We start from the raw sequence: 23,353 nt of genomic DNA on the forward strand, positions 1-23,353 counted from the left end.
CCTCCTTCAGGAACAAGTTAGGCACTGACACAATTCTATTTCTCATTTTTTTATTAATGTGGATTTTTTAAAACTATTTATTTTAAAGAGTTGAGAGACAGAGAGAGACCTTCCATCCACTAGTTCACTCCGCAGATAGCTACAATGATCAGATGTGGGGCAGGACAAAGCCAGGAGCTTCATCTGGGTCTCCCACATGGGTGGCAGGGGCCCAAACGTTTGGGCCATCTTCTGTTGCTTTCCCAGGCCATTGGCAGGGAGCTGGATCAGAAATGGAGTAGTTGGGATATGAACTGGCACCTGTGCGAGACGCCAGCGTCACAGGCAGTGGCTTTACCCATTACACCACAGGATCCTTTACCTTCCGTTATGCCACTGAGGGTCCTTTCTGAATCATTTCATTAATATTTCATGCTACCTTATCAGCAATGATTTATTTATGCATTTTATTGGCCTTATTACTCCTAGGTCAGCAGGTCTGGCCACCTGTCAGCCTCCTGCGGAGCTTATTAAGACTACAGACTGGTGGGGCCAGCGCTGTGGCGTAGCAGGTAAAGCCACCACCTATAGTGCCAGCATCACATACGGGCACTGGTTCGAGTCCCGGCTGCTCCACGTCTGATCCATCTCTCTGCTATGGCCTGGGAAAGCAGAAGATGGCCCAAGTGTTTGGGCCCCTGCACCACATAGGAGACCTGGAGGAAGCTCCTGGCTCCAGATCGGTGCCACTCCGGTTGTTATGGCCATCTGGGGAGTGAATCAGCAGATAGAAGACCGACTGATCTATCTTTCTCTCTCTTTCTCTCTCTCTCTCTCTCTCTCTCTCTCTCTGCCTTTGCCTCTCTATAATTCGGCCTTCAAATAAATAAACAAATATTTTTAAAAGAATGCGCTACAGACTGCTGGACCCTGTTTCCAATTTACACACCAGCACCAACAAACGGAAGCTCTGCTGATGGAGAATGGACACAAAGCACTCTCCCAGGACCAAGATTCCGCCAGAACAACAGGGGAACTCACACTGCTACAGCACGGACGTGCCTGGCGGAATAAGCTGGTCACCACAGGACAATGCCACACACCTCGCCTCGCCCGTTATGGAATCTAAAAAGCCTGCATTGTGGCACGGTGGCTTAAATCCCCACCTGGGACGCATTCTGGAAGGGCACCGGTTTGTGTCCCACTGCTCCGCTTCTGACCCAACTCCTGGATCATGTGACTGTGAAAGCAGCAGAGGAGAGCCCGAGTGCCTGGGCCCTGCACCCACGTGAGAACCCTGGAAGGAGCTCCAAGCTCCTGGCTTCAACCTGGCCCAACTCCAGCCATTGTGGCCAATGGGGAATGAACCAGCAGACAGAAGATCAATCAATCTGTCTGTGTGTGTATCCCTGTCTCTGTAACTCTGCCATTCAAATAAAATAAAGGAATAAATAAGTGAAACTCATGGGGATCAAGACTAGAAGGTGATTCCAGGGGTTGGAGAGTGCGGAAGTCGGGGCAAGACCAGCAGAGGGAGTCGACGTGACCTCCAGAGACCTGGTGGCCAGCGGGGTGGCCTTAGCTAACAGCCATCTACGAAGTCCTCGATGTTTGCTAGGAGAGTGGCCCCCGAGTGGCCCCAGCACACAGGCAGTTGAGTTGGTAAGGGAGGTGGTGACTTGGCTGTGGTTAACGGACACCTATGGGTAAATACCACGGTGTACACCCTGAACACACGGTCTGTATTTGTCAAATGTGCTCTAGTGATGGTGGGGAAGGGTCCATGGGCAGTTCCTATGAGGTCCAGGGCAGCACGTGGGCCCCTCGGCCTCACAGCACCCCTGCCTGTTCCAGCCGGGCTTGTGCGAGTTGCTGGCTCCTCTTTCTTCTTCACCAGACCACACCTCAGAGTCCTTTCAGGATCAGGGTGTGCATCCTGGTGGCAGATGGGAGCAAATGACATCGGTGAGCGAACGGGGCTGCCGCCCGCACCTCCCGGAGTGCCGCGGCTGCCAGATCTGTGTGCGGCAGTGCAGGCCGCGGTGCGGAACCGGGGGACGCGAGATCCTCCTTCCTCTGCGGGCAGCCCGCATTTCTCTGCCTGTTTTTAATATGAGGTGTCTCTTCAGCCTTGGAACTCAAAAATGGCACCACAAGAGGTCTGAAAGCTTTTGAGTTCATCCATCCTTTGCTTCTTGCGCTGAGTTCATTCAGGAGACGTTAAGCATTAGTTCAGCCCAGGGGAGAGGTAATCTACTCCTTTTCCTCTGTCCTCACAGCCGCTGTTTCTAAAACTCCTACCATGAGCTCTAAGCTGAGCCCCAGCACCACCCCGCATGTCTTAAGTCTTTTTAAACATTATTTATTGAGAAGCAGAGGAACAGACAGCCGGATCTCCCATCCACTGGGTCACTGCCCAAATGCTGGCCCCTGTGGGCAAAGGGCCCACCCAAAGCCAGGAGCCAGGTCTCCCGAGTCAGGTGCAGGAAGCCAGCAACTTGCGCCATCGGCGTCCCAGCAGCTCCACGGTGAGCCGCGGGCATCTTAACCGGAGAACAAACCCCGTCCCTACCTCACCCCTCGCCTCTCGACTCCTGGTCGTGCCGAGTCCTTCAGCTTCCGGTTAACTCTGGTGGCTTCCAGTAGCCGGCCCCTGAGCTGCGCCGTCACTGCCGGGCTGTGCACTTGCTGGTGGCTTGCCTCCCCTGCCAATCCCTCCACTGTGCTCCCAAGCAGCTTCTGCTTTTTATGCCTCCATTTATTTATCTGTTTACTTAGATCAGTGCAGTGTCCCCGAGTCTGAAGAACACCTGGGCTTAGTGTACGCCTGGGTCCCTCCTCTATTCAAGTTCACGTCTCCTCTAATCTGGTGTCTGGGGCCTCGGCGGGCCTGGCGGCCAGCGGCAACACGAGCACCCCCTCCACTGCCCAGTGTGACCACACTAGGGGTCAGCAGCCCAGTCTGGGCAGCGCAGCACCCCTCTCTCTGCACCACGGTCACTTGGCCCCTCCTCAGGACGTCAGGGAGGACGAGGGCCCTGCAGATTTCCCAGCTGTGGAGTTTTCCCTTACGTTACTTGACAGGGAGCTGCACAAAGCAAAAACAAACCAACCTGCTTCAATCGCCATCAGACTCTCCTGTGAATTCGTTCACGTGGACAGAGTCCTTTTATTTTTTGAATGTGCACAATAACATGGTCATTCAAAATGAGTGTTTTTAAATGCAATGAACGGAACTCTGAACATAAAATGCTTAATTCTTGACCAGATGGATACTTTGGTGATACACAGAAATGAATGATTCATGTTCTAATCACGCTGAACCCACAACATCCTCATTCACACCTATGCCGCATTTTATCTGAAACTCAGAGTCTCACTGAAACACAAGAAAACTAAACAAACTGTAACTATCTGAGACATTTTCATACAAATGTTAATAACTTTAAATTAATTTCAGAATGCAAACATTCCAATTAATCAATTCACAAAGAAATCAGATTATCCCAGATTTCTACTTTAAAGTAATGAATTCAGTGGGACTAGTGCATTTATCTGATTACCATCATCGGAGAGCATTTGGCCACCAAAACAGGACATCCTCAGCCCTGGCACACACGTGCCTCACAACTCGGCTGGGCTGGCTCCCGGGCAAGCCTCTCTCCTGCCCACGCCTGTCATCATCCTCACCTGGAGGACCTGGGGCTCCCTGTGCCCATCCTCACTTCAGTCGGGCTGTTTCCGGACCCAGACGCTCCTCTGGCTTTGGCTCCCAGGAGATGTTTGACTATGGACCATCTGACCACCGATCCCCAGTTGCTAGCCCACGGGACCACGGACTCAAGGCTCAGCGCACGGGTCAGTCTTCCCCAACCTTCAGGAATCCTGAGCTCACGCATGGGCAGTGCGCTCCTTCCTCTCTTCTCTTGGCCCTGGAGGACACGGCAGTCACACAGCAGCTCATGCCGTCCCCAAGGTTGCAGGGACACCACCGCCACCGCCCACCTAGCACAGCTCCTCCACCCTGAGCAACTCTGTCTCTGGCCCTGTTCTCCCCTCCCAGTCCACAGAGAACATTAAATGACCTTTCCCCAAGACGCCGTTCCCTACTTCTCTGCTCACGACCTCTCAGCAACCCCGTTCCCTCATACTACTCGACGTGCCCTAAAAATCCGTGCCCGAGCCCTCCTTCCTCTCCACCCTCATCACCAGCGTCCCCTGGCCTCAGCCTGATGGACTTAGGATCCCCTGCTAGAACTCCACGTCTCCCCTCCTGTGCTTCCACAGACAAGACCCCTTCAAAGCAGCAGGTTGCAGCTCCATCTGCTTCCCCAAGACCCCCGTCCCGCAGCCTGCATCTCTCATCACTCCCTCGCAGCCCTGGGCACCCGCAGCACCGCTAAGCACACTCACCAAGAAGCAAGTCGCATTCGCCGTTCGGCTTCTACCGCTGCAGGTGGAGCGCGAGCCCCCAGCACGCAGGCCCGCGCCTTCTCGTCCGCCCGTGCGCTCCGCCGTGGCCACAGAAGGAAGGCGCTCCACGCTCACGGCACTGATGAGCACACATGCAGAAGAGGAAGCAGGGCGAGTCACCCCCTAACAACACACAACCAAGAGGCCCTCAACTAGTGACCACGGTCCCCGGCACTGGTAGAGAAAGCTGGACAGACCTCGAGCAATCCTGAGAAGGCTCTGAAAGAACCGCGGGGACCACTGATGAGACGAACCCGGGCCAGAGACCAGAACGCAACGACAGCACAGACAGTGGCTCCAGGGACAACTTCAGACACGGCGGAGCGTCAGACACCGCGTGGACCCCAGCACGTGTCCCTCTCCAAGGACAACGGTGATGGCTGTGACAGCGTCCACTGAAAAGCTGCTGGGCCTCAGGTCTGAACTCAGAGAAGCAGTTAACACGTAGCCAGCGGGGATCCCAGCTCAGTTCTGTCTGGCTGCAGCCTGGATGCTCCCCACCCGGGCAATGCCAGCTCCTGGTCTTGCCACGGCACCTGCACGGCCTTGGCCAAGCTGCCTCCCCTCATGGGCTCAGCACTGCCGTCGCACTGAAAGGACGATTTCTGTTCCAGTGACCGCCAAACTGTCGTCCACCCACACCTCCACAGAATGCATATTTATAGAGTCCCGAAAGGTACAGACTGAGACTGACATTTGGTGACAACAAATTTAAAATTACAATTTAGCAGCGTGTCCTTCCCGCGCTACTTTAGTGTTTCCATAAACAAATCAGGTAACTGTGCATCTGGCCAGGCCATTACTTCTCAGACGCGTTTATTAATGCAGACAAGAAATTAGGGGGCTGGGAGGGAAGCAAAGAAGAAGAATCTTGTGCGCTCAATCCTGTGGAAAAGGAAACAGACGTCTCGTCTCCTAATTTGCAAATTGCATAACCTGACAAGGCAGGTGGCCCAAGGTCAAACACAAATGAGGACAAGGTTTGTCAAAGAATTAAAACTAATGTCAAAAAGGGAAAAATCAGGCTGCGGCAAAGCGACCTCATTATTGTTCTTATAAATCAAGGGTGCTGTGGGACGCACACACTGGAACATAGCTTTAAACAGGACCTCAGAGTCTGCAAATTTTTTTTCCCAGAATCCTTTTATTTAAGGAATACAAACTTCATGCATTTCATAAATCCAACTTTAGGAACACAGTGATTCTTCCCATGGTACCCGTCTTCCCAGCCTTCTTCCTCCTCCTCTCTCCTATTTCCATTCTTATTTTTTCCTAAGATCTATTTTCAATAAACTTTATACACATAAGATTAACTCTATATTAAGTAAAGAGTTCAACAAAAATTATTTGCAAAAAAAATCCCACTCACAAGATACAAATGTGCACGAGCCTCAGTGAACACCCTCACAGGGCAAGCGCACACTGACAGAAAACCCCCCCAACCCGAAATCCACAGGTCAGGAACTCAAAGCACTTTCCACCGGGATCGTCTGGAAGCCGCCTCCCATGCCTGGGCACCCTTCCCGGGCCAGGGCCCTGCGGCTCCCTCCCAGGGCCCAGGTAGCACCTTCTGGTCTTACCGTGTGCCAGTCAGGAGGAAATACCCAAGACAGGCCAGGACGAGACGACACCAAGACGGCACAGGTGCGTCTTCTCAGTTGGCATTTAATCCTTCAGATATTCAGATTCCTAAGGAAGAGCGAGAGGCACAGAGATGCAAGCTTTGGGGATGTGTCGGCAATCACCGTTCTCTCTGACAAGGACAGAAGGGCTTTTTCCACCTCCCGGGAGACGTGTGTTCCTTCTCCAGCGGGCGGGTTTCAGCAGGAGACCCAGGTGGGCAGTGGGCCGTGGGACTCTGGAGCGCCAGTCATCGCAGCCGTCCCCCCAGTCACGCTGTCCTGTCCTAACAGGCAGTGCACTCCCAGGAAACACCACCGGCGTGAGGCTGCGGAACCCGATGGCAGTGGGAGCTTCTGTCCCCCGCTCTCGCTGCACCTCAGGAACCCAGGTCCACACATCAGGGCCCAGGGTTGTGACCTGCATGCCTGTGGCCACATGCGTCTCACACACATGCCCTCTGAGACCACCAGTCACCAGTCCCAACTCTGCTTTTAAAAGAACATTCAATCGGGGGCCGGCGCCGCGGCTCACTAGGCTAATCCTCCGCCTAGCGGCGCCGGCACACCGGGTTCTAGTCCCGGTCGGGGCGCCGGATTCTGTCCCGGTTGCCCCTCTTCCAGGCCAGCCCTCTGCTGTGGCCAGGGAGTGCAGTGGAGGATGGCCCAGGTGCTTGGGCTCTGCACCCCATGGGAGACCAGGAAAAGCACCTGGCTCCTGGCTCCTGCCATCGGTTCAGCGCGGTGCGCCGGCCGCAGCGCGCCGGCCACGGCGGCCATTGGAGGGTGAACCAACGGCAAAGGAAGACCTTTCTCTCTGTCTCTCTCTCTCACTGTCCACTCTGTCTGTAAAAAAAAAAAAAAAAAAAAAAAAAAGAACATTCAATCGGGGCCAGTGCTGTGGCACAGTAGGTTGATCCTCCGTCTGCGGCACCAACACACCATGTGGGCGCCGGTTCTAGTCCTGGCTGCTCCTTGTCCCATCCAGCTCTCTGCTATGGCCTGGAGGGCAGTGGAGGATGGCCCAGGCCCTTGGGCCTCTGCACCCCCTGTGGGAGACCCAGAGGAGGCTCCTGGCTTCGGATCGGTGCAGCTCCAGCCATTGCGGCTATTTGGGGAGTGAACCAGCGGACGGAGGACCTTTCTCTCTGTCTCTCCCTCTCATTGTCTATAGCTCTACCTCTCAAATAAATAAAAAATCTTTAAAAAAAAAAAAGAACATTCAATCAGTTACAGGCATTTTAACAACCCTCCATAAAGTAGTAAAAATATACCCCCCAACAACGAGGAAGAAAAAACAAAGAAAAACTGACAATTCCAGTCTTCTCTAAAAAACAAAAATTATTTATTCATGAATGAAAGGCAGAGTGACAGAAAAAAATCTTCCATTCACTGTTTCACTCCTCAGGTGGCTGCAACAGCAAGGTCTGGCCAGGCCAAAGCCGAGAGCAGAAACTCCATGCCAGTCTCCCACTTGGCCATCTTCAGCCGCCTTCCCAGGCACATTAGCAGAGAGCTGGACTGGATACAGAGCAGCTGGGACTGGAACCAGGGCTCTGCTATGGGATGCCAGTGCCCCAGGTGTTGGCAGCCCCTCTGGGCTTGAGAAGCTGAAAATGGAGGGGCAGTGGTGCACATTCCCGGTGTAATGATGGCGGTGTCCCCGGCCGGCACAGCCTGTGTTTCCCAGACTTCTCTGCGGCTCAGCCGTTCACAACCTCTGAGTTCTCCATCTGGTGCTCACGTCTGGGATGCCTGTGGTTCTTTGCAACCCTGAAGGTGCGGAGTGTTCACTGCCGGAGCCACTTGCTACCCTCAGAGACACACCGGGGTGCGCCCTTGAATTTTTTAGCAGTGGCTGATGGGGCAATCACATTAGTAGGGTAACGACTTGTTAAAGAAAAGCTTTTATGTCTAAATCATTCATGAAATGTGCTTTAAGAATACTGAGTGTGCTGCAATCCTAATGGCACACTGACGAGTGGTGGTGGACCCAGGAGATCAAGCAAACCTCTGTGGCAGGAGAAACCCCCCGGAGAGGCTGGAGGTATGAACTGCACTCTCTGGACCACGACACCGGTGGGAACGTTGTCCCCCTGTCCTACTGACCGAGGTGTTAAAAGGCATCGGGACACTTTTCCTTTCCCACATGCAGCTGTTCCAGACTAAACAACAGTGACTGAACTCTGGCAACGTCTGCTCAACTGGATCCAGACTCTGGCGACCGTAATTCAGGGTGTGAAGCTGAGGCCCACACAAGCTTCAGACTCCGTGAATCCGCTCCCGCTTTTGGACTTCTTTTCACTCATTCTGATCGACTCCTCAAAATGACTGCACACAGCCTGTGCTTGTACATCGTGTTTCTTGAAGGAAAACAGAGAATTATTCTGCACCTGCTTATGGAAGACAATTAACTTCTAAGAATCCAGAGGGGAAAGTGTATAAGCCAGGAAGTAAATTATTCAAGATAAACCAAAAATTTTCTTGCAAAACTATAGCTAGCTAAGTCAGTTACAACAGTTTGGAAGGAGTGTGTTTTCAGATACAAACTGACATCTATTGGACATGAAATGAGAATATGTTTATTTAAAAGCTTCCATTCCACTTGATCCTCACCCAAAATCAATGCTTTTCACAAAACAAATATCATTTTTAATTAGCACATAACAATGGTATACAGCTAAAGGGTATTGTGTGATACTTTGACACACGTACACAGTTTGTGACGATCAGATCAAGTTTATGGTCATGTAGACCCATCACCCCGAACAGCATCTGTGTTGGAAACAGTCCCACTCCAATCTCTACAGCAGATCCTTGTTAACCGCAGTCAGTCTCCCATGCTCCTGACCCCAGGACCTGGTCCCTCCCTCTGACTGCAATCCTGAACCTCCACCAGCCTCCCTGTCTCCTCGCACTCCCCCCCTCTCTCTGCTCTGGCAAGGACCATTGCACTCTGCCTCTGTGAGCTCAGCTTCTGCAGATGCACACGGGAATGGGTTCATGATGCTGTCTGTGCCTGGCTTAGTACACATAACACAATGACACCCAGTTCTACCCATCTTACTGCAATCAACCAGATTTCATTCATTTCTGCTGAGTAATAATCCATTTCTTAATGGCTGAGGACAGATACTCAGATCTTAAACAGAAGTCACTATCAAAAGTCACTCGGGTATTAGGCTGTAGTCAGATCTGGAAAAGCAGAAGTTACTCCAGATTTGTTTTCATGACTTTAAACTTACTGAAGAATCTGAGAGAGAGATGGACAGAAAAATATCCCATCCAGGGGTTAACTGTCCAGGTTCCTGGCGTGGCTGGTGTGTAGGGGCCACAGCCTGAGCAGGGAACTCAGTACAGGTCTCTCCAGGGGCGGCAGGAACCTGAGCCATCACTGGTGCGTCCCAGGGACACGGCCAGGAACCAAACCCAGGCACTGGACATGGGACGTGGGCATTGTAATGGCTAGAACGCATGCTCGCCTCTCATTGTTTATATTTACTTCCCTTTATCAGGTTAAGGGCCCACTGACTCCAGGGTCTCCTTCCCTAAGCCCTCTTGTTCTCAGCTCATCCTGCAGGGTCCTTCGCTTTGAACCAACTCTTCTCCACAGCCCAGCGATCACAGGTGCAGTGTTCCGCCCTGCCTCATTCTGCCCAGGGCTGGTCTCCGCCCTGCTCCTGTCACTCATCTCTAAACACTCCTCCAAGAACCGTGCGTGAGTCCCCCAGTCCCCGCTCAGGTTGGCATCGGACCATACTGTGCTGTTTCACTCTGCCAACACGAGCTTACCTTACTTCCCTTTCTAAATGGTTTCTCCCACTTTTGCACACAAGGGGCCCTAAGTTCAGATCAGAAACCAGAGCCTCCCTTTCTGGCTGAATGACAGCCACATCTCAAAGTGGGATCTGGTGAATGGGAAAGCAAAGGGGCAGGACCCTGGGAAGCGGAGAGAGGGGCGAACGCCAACCAGGCGTCAGAGCCAACAGCCAGGGTCCTGGCCGGGACTCTGCCCTCCTCACGCTGTGGCCTCAGAGACCCCAAGACCCCTGCAGACCCCGGCCCCAGCCTCTTGCCCTGGACCTGAGGCGGAAGGGGCCGGGAGTGCTCCCACACAGTGACCTCTGACCTGGGCCACTTCCGGAAAGGTGGCGGCTGCCTTGTGCCCTCAGGCATGGCCGGCGTCCTTTAGGGAAGACCACTTCCCTGCGGGCGCCGCTTGACACTTGCTGCCTGACCCCCGGGCTGCCAATGCCTGCGAGGCTCCGGGGCTGGACTCCCCGCGTGGCCGCATGCGGGCGGCCATGGCTCCCAGTCTTCTGTCAGGGAATCCTCTCATCGAGGCCCGGCAGAGGCGCTGGGTGGCCTTGACCATGCTGGCCCTCCTCACCTGGAAGGCAGGGGTCTGACTGAGCGCGGCACGCTTGGTCAGGTGCTCCACAGGTGTGACCGGGCCAGCAAGGAGCAGTGACAGGGACGGTCAGATGAGCCCGGAGCCCGCACCCGGGAGCTTGGCCACAGCGCCGGTCACTCTGCGTGGTCATCCCCTGGACTCCCGGCCCACAGGAGCCACAGAGAGTAAGGAGCCGCGCCCTCAAGGCGGAGAGTGTGGGTGTCCTCGGAACAGCACCCCCGTGTCTGCCGTGGTGACGTCACCTCCACTGGTCAGTGGATTGGGGTTTGCACAACGGGCACCAGGCCCCAGAGCCCCCAGGTTGAGGACTGAGCGGCCCTGGGTCTGCGGTGGCACGGGGTTCGTTAAGGCAGGCGGCTAAGCAGCGGAACGCACACACAGACAGGCACTCAGGATTAAAACGTGCTGAACATAATGAGAAGATCATGTGTCAGGCTCGCTGTGCCACAACCCCCGGCTTCTCTTCTGGAAACGCATCGTTCGGGGGAAAATAGTTAAATGAAAAAGGCAAAACGCCAAAGCCTGAGACAAAAACATTCAGGTTTTGAAAGGCGTCTGGGCAGAGGAGGAGACGGACGACGGGCCAGCCTTTGTTGCTGTCAGATGGAGCCCATCCATCACATCCACATGCCGGAGCAGTGATGTGTTCCTCTGGGCAGCCCCATGCAGACGGGGCTTGGCCACTGCAGCTCCTGCACGGTCCCAGCACTGTCGCCGATCACACGGGGGTGATGAAGTCGCTTTTCTGTGTTGTTTTTTAAGTTTGAGTCTTCCCAGGAGGGGGGAGTGGTTCCCATGGGAACTCCTGGACGCGTTCTAAGAGCAAAACAGATCGCGGCCATTCAGGTCCACGCCGAAAGCACGCTTGGCAACCTTCTCTACTCGTCTTTCTGTAGACGCTATTCTCCAGGACGCACAGACCCAAGATCCAAGGCCACAAAAGCCTGTGCAGTGGCCGCTTCATCCCATCCCAGCCGAAATCAGGAAGCTGTTTCCACTCCAGAGGCGTCCTCAGCAGGAGACCTGGCTGGGGCATGAAACCAGACACCACCTCCACCTCACTGGAGCCAAACAGGCTGATGGAGAGGCAAAGCGCTCACAGCGGGACTGGAAGGAGAGGCACTCGGTCTACACTTTCACAAAGACAACAGAAACTAGCACTCCAGAAACATGGCAGGACGTAATTTTTAATGACTTAGCAAACACAGCATCATCTTGCTCCAAACAGGCATGACTTCCACAAGATCACGTCCAGCTGGAGAGAAGTTTCAAGAAAAACCTCCTCCTGCACATGCAGTTTTCATGAGATCACAAAACTTCACATTCATTCAGCTCAAGGCCCCATGCTGCTGTCTCACTGCCGCAAGAGGCTCACGGGGACCCCAGGAGAACCCAGCAGGGAGCCCACCTCAGAAAAGCACCACCCTCCACCCCGCTGTGACCTGGCCACTGTGAATCCCTCTCCGAACCCTTCCTACAGAACCCCTCTGAAGGCTTCGTTGGTCCCTGTCTCTCTCTGCTCGCCGGCTACGTTCATGGTCAGACTCACTCCTGCCAGGCTCTGTCTGCAGCCCTCCCCCAGACCACACTTAACCAAGGTCAACAATGACCCCAGGTGACCGCACTACCCTCTGTAGTCACTGTGCCCCAGCCGAGAGCTTCCCCCTCTTCGATGTTGTTTGTCCACCTCGTCTGAAGGGCAGTCTGCTTCCTTCTCCTCGCTGCCTGTCCACTCTGGCCACTGCAGTGCGCAGGAACAGTCCTCGGGCAGCGTCCCTTCCGCCTCCTGCCTACAGTCGTCATTTTATCCACAGGTTTTAAACTCCAGGTGTGCCAACAACTCCGACCTTCCACCTCCACCCAGCAGTCTGACTCCGGACTCTTCTGTCCGACTTACTTCCCTCACTGCCCAGATCCTCTGCAGCTGACGACCACAAAGCTGCTGCATCCCAGACTGGCCCAGAGCTCCGCGCCCTGAACCCTCACTGCGAGTGCCGTGACCGTGCTGGGCCCATCGGCAGCTCAGGCTCTGCTTAGCCCGGGTGGCTCTGCTCCTGATAGGAGGAGTCACAAGACACAGGGAGCGGCCCGGGGCACACCTCAGCCCCCTGCCCTGCTGCCATGCGTGAGGCCCACATCAGGGTGGGATGCACTGCACTGCCTGCCCTTACAGAGCCCAACCCGGCCCCACCCAGCCTGGCCCCGCTGCCGTTTCTCCCATGCTGCACTTCAGAAACTTTACAGACACAGCCGCGATCTAACAAAGCCCGCACTTTCCACCAGCACCGTGTGCGCAGCTTCAGATGCGTCTCCCAGCTTACTCCATGATGGCGCCCACCAGTCTCTGCCACGGGCCCAGTCTATGTCCCTCAAAGCCACCTCCAAGAACAGGGAGGGCCACAGACACATCCAAGCCCTTGACCCCATTCCCACCGAGACCACGCACACCCGTCACGGTCTGGGACCCCTGTAGGACAGATCCCAGCACAGTGGAGGACTGACACGCATTCTTGACGTGCAGAACGTCCTTCTCCGAGGTGTGGGCAGCAGGAAGGAAAGCGGTGACCATGTGGAACGGAGGACCAGTGTGGAGGACGCACGAGGGAAGACGGGCTCTGCAGTGTGACTGTGTCCCCAGAGAGCCCCAGTCCTCCACGGCAACAGGCCTGAGAACCACGTCAAGAGGAAAAGTCCAGACAACTCCATTTCTGGGCCCCCAGCATGTAGACTCACTTCCTCAATGAGAAAACACGCACGCAGCGGATGAGCAAGTTGGTCCAAGCGTGGAAATGCATTGACAGCCCCTTGGGAGTGCACTGACAGCCTCAGGGAACGCAAATGCAAACCTGCACCAAGTGGCACAGCAGGAAGGCACAGGTCCTACCCCAGGTAGAGCTGCAGACAGCTTCAAGCACCCAAGGAGGCCAGAAAACAGACACTGACTCCCAAGAGCGAGAAGAAGCGTACAGCATTCATGTGAAGAATTCCAAAGCTGGAGAACATATTACGAGTTCTGTACAACCGAACCGCTGTTATGAAGGCCGTGGATCATCCCCAGCACCCGTAGGGAAGCACTCGAGGCCCGTGTGGCAGAAGGGGAAGCAGACACTGCCTCTGCACTTGTCTGCAGACCCGCGGCCCACCCCCAAGGTTCTGCCCCAGAGAACACACTGCTGAGCTCCCGGGCAGAGGCTACCTAAGGGACAAAGCCCAGTCGCTGAGCGCCTGGACGGTGGCAGGAATGGTGCCCAGCACTGTGCACAGGATCAGCCGATCGCTAACCGTTACCTTCAACCCCAGCCCCCATCTGGTGTGCACTGCGGGAGGGAACGTCCCTGCCCACATCAGAGGGCTGCCCCGTAGCCTCGCGGCGCTCCTGTGTGGTTGCTCCATCAGCCTGGGCCAGGCTCTGGTTATGTTAAGAGCGTAAGGAAGTGGAAAGCACAAGTCAACCTTGGAATCCGCAAGGCAGGCCCTTTTATGAATCAGTTAGTTAATTTTTATTGCAGGGAAACTTACTGCATTCACTGACATAAATGTAAATTTCACTACTCCTAAAAATCTGGACTTTAATGCCGGATTTGAGCATGGATAACACACGTGGCTGCACAGTGGCCATCATGAGGACTCGGCCACCACCGGGTACTGTCTCCAGACATGAAGGGCTCCACCCTCGCCATACGGCCTGGGGGCTTTTCCAGGCCCAGCAGGCACAGCGGTGAGCCAGCGCCCTCTGAAGTAGGCATTAATCCCACACAGATAAGTGACGGCCAGCGACACTTTTCTCCATGTGTGCCTCGGTCGTTTCACTCCCCCATGTGCATCTGTAATCTGACAACACAGAGCCCAAGAGAAGCGCACACCCCAAAGCAGACCAAAGCCGTGTGCTGCCACGTGGGGCCTCTACAGTCTTCATATGCCCAGCACTGTCTGTCCACCAATTCTGAAGGCTGCAGACAGGCCATTTTTAAAACAATAACATAACTTACTAGTTGACCCAAAGGTTTCTTACACTGTAAACTTAGTCTGGTTTGCTCTAAATTAAAAAAAAAAAAAATCTGCGATTAAAGATCAGTAACATATATAAAACTCAATTAAAGAAAATCTATAATGCTTCACTATTTCAGAGAGCAATAGGAAAGCTGATAGATTCAAGCTGATAGACGTCTCTCTCTTTCACACACACACACACACACACACACACACAATCATGGGAGGATGAGGGCCTAATGTCTGACATCCGAAGGTAATTCAGCTAAATGTTACAAAGTATTAAATGCACATTTCACAGAAAATTACATCTGTCCTTGACTTCCGCTCGTCTCTGACCCATGTTATTAACACATCATAACACAATAGAAATGCCACATATTGGAACCGTCCCAAAGCATCGAGCTAGGCAGAAGGAGAAACACATTAACATTCACCGACTCATTTAATTTCGTCATCTGATAATTATTAAGTCCATTTATCAAGCCTCATAAGATTTACACAAACTGGGTAATTCCACCCTACTGTCACGGCCCAAGAAACAGAGCGCATTTAAAGCCAAAAGTTATAAAATTAGCATCCGTCCAGCCGCCTAGTGCTGTTCTGAGTAATCTTACCTCGTAAGATTTACACAAACTGAACACATTTCTGTGACCACCACAGCCTAGAACAGCACGAGCCGATGTGTGAGGCCATCGCCGTCATGGCCCAAGAATGGGCGAACGCATGCCAAGGACTGCAAGGACCACGCGAGCCTGTGCTAAGGCTGTGAGGACAGGCCAGCCTGTGGGCACAGCTATAGCTACAGAGCTGCAGTCACTCTACTGTTTCCCCAAACTCCCTTCTGGGACCAAAGCCCTCCTCCAGGAGCTGTCTGGGAGCCATGACACAGTCCCCACTGGGCACAGAACCTCCGTGCCTGAAGACGGTCCTGCACAATGTGTGACATACTGCCGCTGCCGGGGCTCACGCGGAAGCCACGGAGAACCCACGGGAGACCCACAGGTACAGGAGCCCTGGCAGGGACTTGGCCACAGCAGCCGTTTCACTGCGCAGAGGTGGCCTGGGGGCGGGTCTTCCAGGCAGGGCCGGCGCATTAGGGAAGATGCCATTGGGAAGCTAGGGAGGAGGCCTGTCTTGTCCTCACAGTAGCTGTGAGCCAGAGGAAAACCCACAGGAAGAAGTCCCTGGGGCCAGCTCAAATGCACCTCTGAGGCCTGGCTTGGGCCAGGGCCTGTGGGGAATTTTAAAGCTGCAGGGAGCCAGGGAGTGTCTGTGGTGAGGCCGGCGGGGCTGTGGCTCTGGCTGGGAAAGGCCTCCCTGTGCTGTGCACAGAGCTCCATCAGGTTAGAGAGCAGGGGGTGAAAGGAAATGTGTGCTCACAAAAAATAATTAGCAAATCCAAGCAGTCATTTCCATTTACGAGGCATGGAAATCAATGAGCCCCCAGGCGCCACTCTCACTTCCAGTACTTGAGTGCTTGGAGCCGGCCTGTTGGAACGGCCGCAGGAGGTTTTCGCTGTTGATTTTAGTTTATTGTAGTTTATTCAGTTTATTGTATTTAGCCAAGACAGTCAGCCCATCTCCCCCCAGGATGAATGCACTGCTAGAGAGCGTCAGGTGCTCAGACAGGTGGACGTGGCCCACAGCACTCTGGGTGAAGGGTGGACTCCAGACAAAGGCACTGCCCTCTGCTGAGTGTGTCCCAGTCACCAGGCCTGCAGCCTCCTTGGGAAGCACCAGTTACCACCACGCTACAGGTCCAGCCCCCTAAATAACACATTCCAGGGTAGGCACCAAACCAGGCTGGACGGATGCAAAAGCTACCGCCCTGTCTCCCCCTCTCCACCGCACTTGACCAAAGGACCTATGGCCAGAGGTGGCCCCCAGCAGGGAGTGGGGGAATCCCACACCCTGCACCAGGATATGATGCAATCATGGGAGTTCTGACATCACAGGGTAAGGAGTGGTACACGGGTAAGCGAGCTTTCACGTGGAGGGTGTAAAGCCCGTTTCCCACTTTAAGCAATGCAAAACAAGGTAGAAAGCTACTGTTCTGCCAGCTCCTCATACGAAATTCCTGTGGACATGACTCAATTCACTGTAGAGAAATGAAAACTCGCCCCTACCCTACAACCGTAATGGCAGTCATTCTAGGGTGCGCATATGATGACTGAATGGATAAAAAAGTCAATTAAATTATTCCTCAAAAAATCAGCAAACAGAAGCAGTAGTACTAGTGTATTAGTCTCAGATCCCTAGAAACACTTCAAATACAGATAAAAGTGTTTTCCTTCAACAAAACAGACAAATCAAATAATTTATCCACTTTACCAATTTTCAGATGACTTCTAAATGTGTATTTAAATACCTTCTTAAAACCATTAACTTTCAATTTCCTGGCATAAGTATCGGCATTAATGAGAGAAACGCCAATACTGTGTTTTTACATGAAAAACGAACCCAGAGCAGTGCACACTGGAGTCACGGTGCAGTGGACTCAGCCCACCGTCAACGGCGCATGTCCTCTCACTGACAGCAGGCAGGATGGTAGTGAGTGCTACCATCTCTCACTGTGCTTTGCAAGGAAGGGCGGGGGGGCTGCGTGTACGTGCAGGGGAGACAGCCACGTGCTTGGGAAACGCGCGGATGCGACTCAGATCCCATTTCGTGTTGAAGGGTTGGCAGTGATTCACTGATGTCAGAAGCCAGTCATTGCCTTCAGTCTGTTTCAAGCAATCAGACCGAGCGGAAGGCCCAGGAACTGTGACAGCCGAAGTTTCGCGAGTCCTTTATCAGCTTTGCTGATTCTCTGCCACGTGCGCCTCCCTCAGCACCTTGCTGCTCGCTGGTGGCAGAACAAACTAAAGCTCCCTCGCCCCTGGCCACACGCGCAGCTTTTCCACGTCCGCTCCCAAGGCCCTCGGCGGCAGAGCTCAGAGTCCCAGCTCTGTGAGACCAAAGGCAGCACGGGGCAGACAGAGAAGAGAGGCGACAGGGCCAGGGCTGCCCAGCCCCAGTGTCACCAAAGGCACCTGCCCCTCCACCCTGCGACAGGTGAGTGGCTGCAGCATCAAGAGCTTCCTGAGTGAGACCCAGGATCAAGCACACTAACCTGAGACGCAGGCAAACCCCAGAAAAGCAAAGGGCCGACCGTGTTCCCGGAGGACTGACTGAGAGAGAGCTTCAGACGAGCGCGCACAGCGTACAGACTCCACGGAGCAGAGGGCAGAGAGGACAGACAAGCCCCCCGCAGCCCCTGCATTTCCACTGGCTCTGCCTGGGAAGATGGAGCTTCCCGGGGCAAGGTGAGAGGAGGCGCCACGCCCCACATGAAGGCTTGGCTGAGGAATTCCACAGTCTGCACTGGCGCCAGCCGGGGGTCTGGGCGACACTTGGCTCCACAAAGTGAGACCACTCCACCTCCATCCCCTTCCCCACCAAAGCACCAGACTCGGTCGGCTGAGCTGGACCTGCAGCTGAACTCTGTCCTGAGTGGGGGGACAGTGCACAGTGCCCCACCAGCAAAGGCCATCAAAGTCAGAACAGGGCAGGTGCAAGTGGAGAGCAGACACTCCCTCCCCACGATGACTGACGGTTCTAGGTGAAGCCAGAAGCAGAGAGGGCTGCGGGCTGCACCTCGGTTCCTGTGCACCCTCTGGTCTGACTGCGGAGACCGAGAGCTCCCTGCACGCTGCTGTGGGCGAGTTTGGTGGACGGCTCGGGGACACCCTGTGTAGCTGGTCAGTGTTCTGTGTGGTGCACATGCCTGGGTGTGCGGGCTGTGCAGGCAACAGGAGCTCACTCCAGGTTGTGAATCAGCTGGCTCCTGCTGGCACAGAGGTCTAGGACGGGAACGCACCAGCAAGCCCCAACGTCCCCTCCTCCTACTCATGGTTGCCAAAGAAGCTCTAGGACACTCACCATGGTGTCACCCTGGACTCCCACTCCACCTGCAAAAGATGGACAGCGCTCCCTCGCCTGAGCCAGCACGACCCTGGAACTGAAGTGCAAGCCTCAGGCCCTCCACCAGGCCCGAGAGGCGCATTTCCAGGGAATAAAGCCTTCTATTAAAATAATAAATCCTCCAGACTCTGGAGACAGTAACAAGAGAGTCTGCCAGCTGCACGAAGATTAATGTATAAAACACACACACACACACACACACACAAACATGAACAAGGAAGGCAATGCCTCCTCAAAAGGAACACAATCATTCATTGCGATTGGACTGTGAAGGAGGGGAAGTTGACCAAATGCCAAAACAAAACGAAAAAAAATCAAGATGATTGCATGGTTACTCAGAAACACACAGAAACTGTTTATTGAAATTAGGAAGTCATTACATGACATGGATAAGAAATTCAGCAGAGATACTAATGAAAATCCAAGAAGAAATATTCTAAGTGGAGTCTTCAATAAGCTGAGTAAACACACAGTGGGACTCTTTAACAACAGACGTAGGGAGGCAGAAGAAAAGTATTTATTCTGGGTGACAGGTCTTGCGAAATATCTCAGAAAAAAAATTAAAGACTGAAAACAGTGTTCAGGATCTATTGAATACCATCAAACGACCAAATATATGAGTCTTAGAAATTCCTGAAACTATGGATGGGGAGGGGAGTGGCTTAAAAAACCCACTCAGCCAGCGCCGCGGCTCACTAGGCTAATCCTCCACCTTGCGGCGCCGGCACACCAGGTTCTAGTCCCGATCGGGGCGCCGGATTCTGTCCCGGTTGCCCCTCTTGCAGGCCAGCTCTCTGCTGTGGCCAGGGAGTGCAGTGGAGGATGGCCCAAGTCCTTGGGCCCTGCACCCCATGGGAGACCAGGATAAGTACCTGGCTCCTGCCATCAGATCAGCGCGGTGCATCGGCCGCAGCGCGCCGGCCGCGGTGGCCATTGGAGGGTGAACCAATGGCAAAAGGAAGACCTTTCTCTGTCTCTCTCTCTCTCACTGTCCACTCCGCCTGTCAAAAAAAAAAAAAAAAAAAAAAAAAGAAAAGAAAGAAAAGAAAAAAAGAAAACCCACTCAGTGAAACAACAGCAGAAAATGTCCCAACTTGGAGAAAGATAAAAACGTCTAAATACAGGGAGTGCCTAGAACCCAAAGTAGGCATGATCAGAAAAGACCCTCACCACGACACATTACAGTCAAACTTTCAAAAGTAAAATATAAAGAGAATACCCTAAAACTTGCAAGAGAGAAACCCCAGATCACTCCACAGGAACTCCTATTAGATTCACAGATTTCTTAACAGAAACCCTTCAGGCCAGGAAAGAACGGAGAGATATAGGTCAAGTTTTAAAAGAAAAACAAAACTGCTGATCCAGAATACTTCATCCAGCAAAGCTCTCACGAATGAACGAGGTGAAAAGAAGAAGACCTTCCGAAACAAACAAAACCTAAAAGAATTTCTTACTACCAGGCCAGCCTTACAAATGATACTTAAGGATGGACTACACAGAGAAAGACAATCAGAACCACGAAATAATGTGAAGGCAGAAAATCTCTTAGTAAAAGAACAGAAGATTTTCCCAACAAACAGCAGGAATATTTATGGGAAAATGGTAGGAACAGGTCATTACTTGCCAATAAAAACCTTGAATGTAAATGGACTAAATTCTACAACTGAAAGACACAGTCTGGATAAATGGATTTAAAAAAAAATGACCCATCTATATGCTGCCTACACAAAACACACTTCATCACTAAGCATACACACAAATTTAAAGGCACAGGCTGAAAAAGACATTCTACACAAATGGAAATTTTAAAAATGACAAAAACTGTTTTGAGAGGAAAAAGATCATTATATAATGAGTATAGTTAAATCTTCAATAAAAAGATATAACTATATTAAATATAAATGCACCCCACACAAGGGCACCTGGTTTTATAAAAATAGAAAAGATATAGGATCTAAGGGAGACATAAGATCTAATACAATAATTAGGAGGGACTTCTACACCCCACTTTCATCAATGGACAGATCAACCAGACAAAAAGTCAACAAAGGAACAACAGCTCATCTACAGGATAGTCCAAATGGACCTAACAGCTATCCACAGAATACTTCATCCCACACGCTTTCAGTTCACAGAACATTCTCCAATTGAGACCATATACAGACTACAACACAAGCCTCAACAACAAAACACAAAGCTGGAATCATATCATGTAACTTTTTTCTGACCCACATGGAATGAAGGTAGAAATCAACAACAAAGAGAAACTAGGAAGTAAGAATGAACATGGAGACTGAACAACATGCTCCTGAAAAACGGTGACAGAAGAAGTAAAAAAGGAAATTAAAAACTCCTTCAAACAAATGAAAATAAAAACCCCACATGTCAGAACTTGCATGAGGCACTACAAAAGCAGTGCTGAGAAGAGAGTTTATAGCAATAACTGCTTATATGAAAAACTTGAAGGCTATCAAATAAATGATCCCACAATGCATTCAAGGACCTAGAAAAACAAGAATAAACAAAACGCCACATTAGGAGAAGGAAAGAAATAATAAAAATTGGAAAGGAAATAAATTAAAAAGAAATGTAAATAACTAAACAAAAGATAATTGAAGTAAAGAGTTGTTTTTTTGTGAATGTAAAAAAAAAATAAGCAATTAGCTCAACTAACCAAGGGAAAACAAAGAAGTCTAAAATTAATAAAATCAGATATGATTAAGAGACAATATGACTGATACCAAAGAAATACAAATAAATCACTAGAAATTTTTAAAAACAGCTATATGTCAACAAATCGGAAAACTTAGAAGAAATGGATAGATTTCCGGACACACATAATTTACCAAAAGTGAGGCAGGAAGACAATAACAATGAATGAAATACCATGAAAGAACTTATAAGATCAGTTTTAATCAAGGATGTGAACACTCTCCACAATGAAAATCACTACATGTTAATGCAAGAAATAGAAGAAAACACAACAAAGAGAGAAAAACCTTCCATGTGCATGGATTAGAATCATCAATACGATCACAAAGTCCACACTACCCAGAGCAATTTATGGTTTCAATGTGATAGCAGTCCAAATTCCAAGGACATTCTTCTCAGACCTAGAAAAGAAACAATCCTAAAATGTATATGGGAACTCAGAATACCCCAAAGAGCTGCAGCAACCTTGAACAATAAAAACAAAGTTGAAGGCACCACAATACCAGAATCAAGACAAATTAGGGCACTTATGATCAAAACAGCTGGGTACTGGCCTAACACTAATATAGACATGTCTACCAACAGAACAGATTAGAAACCTCAAAATTTAATCCATATGTCTACAACCAATTAATCTTTAACAAATGAGTTAAAATCATTCCCTAAGAAAGGACAGTCTCTTCAACAAATGGTGCTGGGAAAACTGGATTTCCACAGACCCATACCTGACACTTTATACAAAAATCAACTCATAATGGAACAAGGATCTAAATCTAAGACCTGAACCAATCAAATTACTAGAGGGAAACGTAGTGGAAACACTGTAATATATTGGCATAGACAGAGTTCTTGGATAAGATTCCAGAAGCATAGAGGATAAAAGCAAAAATAAATCATATTAGCTCAAGCTAAGAAGCATCTGTACAGCAAAGCAAATAAATGACCAAGTGGAGAGGTAACCAATCGAATGGGAGAAAAATATATGCAAACCATGCAACTGATAAAGGATTAATATCCAGAATATAAGGAGCTCAAGACACCTAACAAATAAACAGTTTGTTAAGAAGTGGGCAAAGGCAGTCCCAAAATGACAGATATTAAATGTTTTCCCCGATCTCAGGTAATTAAGCGAGTACCCGAAATGGAAAGAATTGGAGTGAAATAGACATTCTGAGATTCAATGATTGTTTATAGCCCTTGTCTCTTCCATCAAAGAACAGTATTTTTTCCCTTCTTCATACTATTTGTTGAACTCTTTTACTCAGAGTAGGGTTAACTATATGATCATTAAGTAAACTGAAAATAGATCTTTATAAAAAATAATAGGAATGCAAGAGGGAGGGGAGGAAGGGTGGGGCCAGGGTGGGATGGGAGGTGTGGGGGAGGGGAAGTGTTACTCTGTTCCTAAATCTGTACATATGAAGTGCATGAAACTTGTACAACTTAACAAAAATTAACAAATATATCAAATCACTAATACCTATTCATGGCAAATTCTCAGAGTTGGTTTTGGTCATTTATCTTCAGTTAATAATTGGATACTTGCCATCATTATGTATTTTAGTATTGTTTGCCGAGTTCCACAGTAATCTGTCTTGGGATCCCAACTGGAACTATAATTGACCTAGAGATTAATTTGGGAAGAATCTTCGATTTATCTTCCTATCTATAAACATGACTGAGTCTTCCATTTATTTGATAGAGATTTCAAATTTTTAAATTGACTTCTGAAAAGGCTTTATAAATATCTTAGATTCCTGTGTGCCTTATATTTTTGTTGACATCTTAAATTTTATCTCTTCAAAGTGATGTATTTTTATAGCTATCTGTTATTGGTATATAAAATGTTATTGGTATATAAAATGATTTTTGCATGGCTAATCATATATCGGCCCAAATCACTTAATCTATTTTTAGAATGTAATATATTATTTGAAAATTTCTTCAGTTGTTAATGCATATATTTATAGTACAGAAAGATCAAGCACAGATAAGGATTAGGATGAACACGGTATTTTTCATTTTGCTCTAAAAGCATGTTTCCTGTATCATCCATAAAAAAGGTATTTCTGTTTGTTCATCCCCAAACTTTATTTTTGAACTTTATATACAGTCTACTAGATCATTCAATAAATATGTTTCTTTCTAAAAAAAAAAAAAAAAAGAAATGGGCAAAGGATATCAACAGGCATCTTAAAAA

The 23,353-nt window shown here is 50.6% G+C and overlaps 1 protein-coding gene across 30 annotated transcripts in view; it reads right to left on the reverse strand.

Moving 5' to 3' along the window:
• Nucleotides 1-23,353, reverse strand: part of CNTN4 (contactin 4) — a 730,703-nt gene that overhangs the window by 669,424 nt on the left and 37,926 nt on the right. For 10 of the 30 annotated variants that reach the window (XM_089305705.1, XM_089305684.1, XM_089305691.1 and 7 more), the window contains exon 2: nucleotides 6,033-6,141. The exons of 19 other annotated variants lie outside the window; for them this stretch is intronic. The gene's annotated coding sequence lies outside the window, so the exon portion shown is untranslated. Of the gene's footprint in view, nucleotides 1-6,032; nucleotides 6,142-8,276; nucleotides 8,435-23,353 lie in introns of all 30 variants that reach the window. One more of the 30 variants, XM_089305683.1, reaches the window with a different exon arrangement.

This window comes from Oryctolagus cuniculus, chromosome 10, assembly GCF_051225735.1.
Source record: "Oryctolagus cuniculus isolate XC-2025 breed Fujian yellow rabbit chromosome 10, ASM5122573v1, whole genome shotgun sequence".
NCBI lineage: Eukaryota > Metazoa > Chordata > Mammalia > Lagomorpha > Leporidae > Oryctolagus > Oryctolagus cuniculus.